Source organism: Gigantopelta aegis, chromosome 7 (assembly GCF_016097555.1).
Source record: "Gigantopelta aegis isolate Gae_Host chromosome 7, Gae_host_genome, whole genome shotgun sequence".
In the NCBI taxonomy this organism is placed as follows: domain Eukaryota; kingdom Metazoa; phylum Mollusca; class Gastropoda; order Neomphalida; family Peltospiridae; genus Gigantopelta; species Gigantopelta aegis.
This window is the reverse complement of record NC_054705.1, coordinates 43,786,204-43,793,551: the sequence shown is the minus strand read 5'-3', so window position 1 is coordinate 43,793,551 and position 7,348 is coordinate 43,786,204.

Below are 7,348 nucleotides of genomic sequence, written 5' to 3'. Positions count from 1 at the left end.
CCTGTCTGTGGGACGGTGCAGGTCATGCTATCCTGTCTGTGGGACGGTGCAGGCCATGCTATCCTGTCTGTTTGACGGTGCAGGTCATGCTATCCTGTCTGTGGGACGGTGCAGGCCATGCTATCGTGTCTGCGGGACGGTGCAGGCCATGCTATCCTGTCTGTGTGACGGTGCAGGCCATGCTATCCTGTCTGTGTGACGGTGCAGGCCATGCTATCCTGTTTGTGGGACGGTGCAGGCCATGCTATCCTGTCTGTGGGACGGTGCAGGCCATGCTATCCTGTCTGTGGGACGGTGCAGGTCATGCTATCCTGTCTGTGGGACGGTGCAGGCCATGCTATCCTGTCTGCGGGACGGTGCAGGCCATGCTATCCTGTCTGTGGGACGGTGCAGGCTATGCTATCCTGTCTGTGGGACGGTGCAGGCCATGCTATCCTGTCTGTGGGAGGGTACAGCATATAAAATACTACTAATGAAAACAAACATGTTGCGGGTTTCCTCTGCAACACAATATATCACAATAAATCAATGTGTTGTAGTGGTGTCGTAGAACAAAACAAACTTTAAGCCAGTGCCCCACAAGTGGTATATCAAATGTTGTGGTATGTGCTATCCTGTCTGCAGAAAACGTGCATAGAAAATATCACTATCTGCTAATAGAAAAAATGTAACGGGTTTTTTCTAAGACGATATTAGAATGTTATTATCAAACGTTTGGCACCCAGTAGCCCATCAATAATTAATCGCTTCGCTCTAGTGGTGTCGTTAAACAAATACATGGGGTTTTTTTTACGCGAGATAATGCATGGATTGTTGTTTATATTTAATTTAGTGCTTATAATAAGGTTCAAGCACGCTTTCCCGGGCATAACTTCACCTATCTGGAATGTTTGTCTAGGACAGAGGCTCAGTGGTTTGTTGTTAGTGGTTGGTAAGAGAGAGAGAGAGAGAGAGAGAGAGAGAGAGAGAGAGAGAGAGAGAGAGAGAGAGAGAGAGAGAGAGAGAGAGAGAGAGAGAGAGAGAGAGAGAGAGAGAGAGAGAGAGAAGTCGGTGTAGTGGCCTTACACCTACCCATTGCTAACGTTTGCTTGTTTAACTAGAGCACAATGATTTATTAATCATCAGCTACTGGATGTCGTTTTCACATATAGTACCAAGAAATATTTTATATACATCATCCGACATACCAGGACTGCAAATACCACGGCCTTTGATATACCAGTCGTGGTGACTCGTTAAAATCGCTCTGGGTGGGAGCCGGTACCGCGATGCGAACCCAGTACCTACCAGCCGTATGTCCGATGAATTAACCACTACAACACCGAGTCCGGTCCCTTTATCTCTTTATGGAGAACAGTGTTTGTATTACAGAGGTTCTCAGAGTGGGTGTAGTAAAGCGCTCGTCTGATGCGCGGATCGATCCCCGTTGGTGGTCCCATTGGGCTATTTCTCGTTCCAGGCTGTACACCACGACTGGTTTATCAAAGGCCGTGGTATGTGCTATCCTATGCTATAGATTCGTTGCTACTAATAGCAATAGGGTTTCCTCTGTAAGACTATATGTCAAAATTATCAAATGTCTGACACCCAGTAGCCGATGATTAGTGAATCAATGTGCTCTAGTGGTATCGTGAAACGAAACAAACAAAAACCTTTTTTCTCTTTATATAAAGACAAGTTACAGAGGTTGTTTATACAGTCAGCTCGATTGTAGCCGATTTCGACATCAATCTCACTGTTGCGAAATGCAAGATAGTAAACGTTAATCCACACCACTTATCCCAACAGTGGGATCATATTCGGCCGACTGCCCCGTGACAGCTTTGTGTTGGTCCAAAGTTTGAGTGTTAGCTCCTCGATTTAGTATCCGTTACATCTACAACCAACTGGATCGATGAAACTCAGTACAGAGCATACTGATTAATTAATCATCGGCTATCAATCTAATTAAATTTAGCTCCACTATACCAGTAGAGCAAACATTTTATCAGATTGATCGGCTATTGGAGGTCAACTATTTGATTATTCTGACATATATGTCTCCAGGGAAACCCGCAACAGTTTCCATTAGAAGCAAGAGATCTTTCATGTGCACGTTTTTAACAGACAGGACAGCACATACCATGTGTGTGTGTTTTTATTTTTCTCTCTCGTTCTCTTTTTCTTTATGTATATATACAGAGAGAGAGAGAGAGAGAGAGAGAGAGTGTGTGTGTGTGTGTGTGTGTGTGTGTGTGTGTGTGTGTGTGTGTGTGTGTGTGTTCATTAGTGTTCATTAGAACACCATAAAGTTACCAAGAGATGGGATCACGAAAGATCATCTGTAGTTAGGGAAGGAAGGAAATGTTTAATTTAACGACGCACTCAACACATTTTATTTACGATTATATGGCGTCAGGCATATGGTTAAGGGCCACACAAATATTGAGAGAGGAAACATGCAGTCGCCACTTCATGGGTTACTCTTTTCGATTAGCAGCAAGCGATCTTTTATATGCACCATCCGACAGACAGGGTAGTACATACCACGGCCTTTTGATATACTAGATGTCGTGCACTGGCTGGAAAAGAAATTTGGAAACAAGTGACATCTCGAAATATGCCTGACTTGAGACCAATTAGTGGAAGAACTGCGCACTATCGGTTACGTTACGACTACGAGTGTTCTGCAACACATTGTCCTGTTACAGCATCGCCGTCGACGCACCAAGCATGGTGTAGACCACACTTTAGGTTCAGGAGACCAGAGTGGACCACTGTACTTTTAACAGATAAGTAATATATCCATGGCGAACCACCAGTTTTGAATTGCTTTAAAATATCTGAAGTGTCCACGGGAATACCGCATGACGTCTAAAACAGATAGTATTATAGCGGTCGTGTATGTTAACGTCACAACGATACACTAAGTTAAACACCTATAATTATGGTAGGCCGTTAAAGAGTAGTTGGTAAATAATGCTTTCTTAGGCATAAATATATAAACGTTAAAATTCCAAAATATCACGTTTCTAAAAATGTGACATCACAGGTTATTCTCGTGAACCCTTCATACGTATCACTGAGATTTTAATTAAAAAAAGAAATGTTTTATTTAACGATGCACTCGTTGCATTTTATTTACGGTTATATGGCGTTAGACACATGGTTACGGACCACACAGATAGAAAGAGGAAACCCACTGTCGCCACTTCATGGGCTACTCTTTTCGATTAGCAGCAAGGGTTCTTTTATATGCAAGATCCCACAGACAGGGTTGTACATACCACGGGCTGGAACGATAAATAGTCCAATGGGCCCACCTACGGGGATCGACCCCTGTCCGACCTCGCGTTAAGCGAACGCTTTACCACTGGCCTACATCCCGCCCCGAGATGTTACTGATGCACGGGAACGTGTTTCCGTGAGTATTTATAATCGTGTAATGCAACTTTAACTAAAAAAAACAACAACAAACAAACCAAATGTCACGACACAGCAATGACAAACCCGTTGATGCCGTCGACATTTCATTGTCCCACTGGTTTTCCATGTACGTTTGTTTTGTTTTTTTGGGGGGGGGTTTAGTTCAGGCTGAGTTGATTACTATATGCACATTATGCTAAATATTTCATTCAGAGATGAATTGTAGAAATAAAACCTCAATGGACGTGGCCATCTTTATCACGTAGGTCAGATCATGTCATAGATTTTAACGTACACATTCAGAACAATCCGTTGCAGCACACGCCTGCCATGGGCACAGGTGTCGACTTTCTCCGGCTACTACGTCCAGGATAAAAAAATAAATAAAAAAACAAAAAACTTTTGGTGTGGTTTGTAAGTCAACTAAGTCAAATCAACCAATTTTCAATTTTGATCAACCAATCTGCATTATGCGTCAAAATTACCTTCAAGAAATTACGCAACATTTTCTATTTGGCTTTATAACAATTCTAATAAACGAGTTACCAGTTATCATAAAATTTATGTCCCTCGTGAAATAAGTTTCACTTGTCACTCGCTAAAGCTCGTGACAAGTGTAAATTATTTCACGAGGGACATAAATTTGTTAACAACTGGTACCATGTCATGTCATGTTATAGGGTTTTACGTGCACATTCAGAACAAGCTGTTGTAGCGCACGCCTGTCGTGGGCACAAGAGCCGGCCTTGGCCGGCTCCTCCGTCCATGACAGGAAAAGTGGGTGGAGGGAAGAGGAGGGACCGCCTGCACTGGCAGGTGCAAGGGAGCACCAGCAGCCCGATCAAATCGGTAGCAGGCGGGTGGAGGTGGTGGTGGTGCTATGGAATTTGAATGGAGCAGTTAAATGCCAAAGAGAAAGGGGTGCGCAATTTTGATTGAGGGAAGTTGGCGCAATTTTGAACGGTCGGTCGAAAGGTAAATGGCCGAGCTAATATAGGTTTTGATATTAGTGAATCCAGAGTAGCTCGTTAATTTTAGACCTTTACGATGCTGTGGTGTCTCCCTAAGTTGCCCATAGGGCCCTTATAAATGGCCTGACCGCTTCTGGTCGTGGCATCACCAAGTGCCAAGTATTGGGGGTTTGGGTGGGGGAGGCCGATATTCTTTTGTTCAGCTTCCCCCGGGTGCATTGCAATTGTGTACTCGGAACCGGTATTCTTTTGTCCGGTTCCTTATTAGAGTACGTGCTGGGCCATTAAATGGGGGCGGGTGCATTGTTATCATTAGTCAATGCACCCTGTGTACTGATGCAGTGAGCGTGTAGTCTGTGTGTGAATCCTAGTTTTGTGTTAAAGTTGTACCTTTTGTCTTAAGTCCCTATTCTAGTGAGTTCAACGGTCATTCATGACCACCCATCCCCCTCCGTCCTTGTATAGCATTGAATACAATGACGGAGGGGGAGTTAAACTAGCCTAGCTATCTAATTTGAAGGGTTAAACCCTTATAGTGTAGGTATTGGTTTAAAAGCCTAGTGCTTGGCATACTTAACTATATTACCAATGCAGTGAAACGAAGCAAACGGTGGCAAGTAGCAACTGTATACATATATGCACCGATCTAGGTACTTAGTTTGAAGAATTTTGTATTTCCGCCCCCTAAATATAGGATTTTAGTAGGCTTACTTGGTTTGTCTTCAGGCTATCTGGATAGTTGGGTAACTGGTACCGAGTTTGTTATTCTATTTATTACCCCAGCTAGTTGGTGGTTTTAAAGGCCTTTATTTTCGATAGCCTACATCGGCTACACGTCCATGCATATAGAAACGACGTTTAAACTACTTTACTATTCTGGGTATTGCTTTAACTTTGTATTTTATTTACGGTTCACATATAATTTTCAAAACCCAAAGTTCTATATATTCTGTAAAAAAAAAAGAAGAAAAAAAAGTAATGAATTACATTAAACTACCATTTTATTACAATTTTAAGGCCACCGCAGACATTTGCAACTTTGTCGCATGCAACTGAAATTGCATAATTTCAAAGCAACTTTTTTTCTCGTTGCACTGATCGGCACACACATGCGACAACCAGCAATTTTAGTCTGACAGTGATCACGTGACAGTCAAAATGGCGATTTTCCCCCGTATTTGTTTCGATGATGGTCATCGAGATATGTTCTACAAAATATTTGTTATGACGTAGAAGACTGAATTTACGTAAAGTTGCACTGAATTCGTCCCACACGCTTTTTGGTCCTTTAGGATATAACCACACAATTTATGTAGAACACCTGTATAAACATACCTGATATTCCAAGCGCAAATTCCATCTCTGCAAGACACATCTCCCTTTTAGCCCTATTGCTATATTCAGGGGATGCTGTGTCAAAAAGATATGACATTGTCTGCCACATCACCACTAATTCATCGTCTTTTTCTGTAGACCACATGCTACTGGAGGCTGCCATTTTGAGTCATGTGATCACTATCTATCCGTTCATTGGCAGTTTAAATTATTACGTCAACGTTTTGTTGCATGGAAGTCGCACACGTTTGCGACAGCGTGCAATTTGATGCAATTACATGCAATAAAATCAAACATGTTTAATCGGAGCAATTTCAGTTGCATGCAACAAAAATTGCATCGCAGGCTAGCGCACACGATGCAACGACGTACGATTTTTGTTGCATGCAACAAAAATTGCACCTTGTTGCAAAGGTCTGCGGCAGCCTTTAAAACTGAAACCAGAATTACGTAAATGCAAACGCTTTAAACTACGTGACGTCATTGTGTGTGCTTTGCCAAATCGTGATGATGTCATATTTAGTACCGACAAGGTGATTGGTTTATCGGCGTAAAATCATCCAATAGTAGGGTACGTTAAACCAATGCATGATAATTTTTCAGTGAGAAATTATGATTTTTATTTTCCCGTTTATGAGTGCCTACTGGGGTAATATGTGTGTCTCTCTCTCTCTCTCTCTCTCTCTCTCTCTCTCTCTCTCTCTCTCTCTCTCTCTCTCTCTCTCTCTGTATATATATATATATATATATATATATATATATATATATATATATATATCCACACACACACACACACACACACACACACACACACACACACACACACACACGAGGCGGCCGTGTACATATCTTCAGCTGAAGAGAGTGAGCTATCTACACGGCGGTCTTATGATTGGGGAAAAAGCCCCAGAGTAAGGCACCACGTCTAAATCTTTCCGGGTGAAGGTTTCCGTCTTGTAAACAATAATAGCGATGTCCAGGGCCCCGTTCCACGAAGCGATCTTAGCCCTAAGATTACCTTAGACGCATAGCTACCCTATGAACTAAGTTGATCTTAGGGCTAAGATTACATTAGACGCATAGCTACCCTATGAACTAAGTTGATCTTAGGGCTAAGATCACTTCGTAGAACGGTGCCCAGATGGCGCTGCAGAGGAAGGTGACGCTGTCTGTGGTTCAAGAGCGAGACGGTCGTTTGAACGGATATGATCGCTCTCTCAGCCAGAGATAACTCTATAGGGAAAACACGCAATTGCTGCTTCCGCCAGATAGGCAAATATTCGTGCTCTAATACAACATTAACCCTATGTTACACGTTACATACCGTTACATCGATCCATTTTCTAGTTCGCCGACATATATATTTGACATATTGAATATTATTAATCACTCTTGCACACACTACAGGAAGAAACCCGTCTGCACCAGGTCCTATGTATCTAACCGGAACATTATTGAAATCTGGTGCTACAACCTAACCCCGTTTTAATACATCCATGACAATATGTCAGCTACCACCTAACCCCGTTTTGATACAACCATGGTAATATTTCAACTAACACCTAACCCCGTTTTCATACAACCAAGGCAATATTTCAACTAACACCTAAATCTCTTTTAATACATCCAGGGCAATA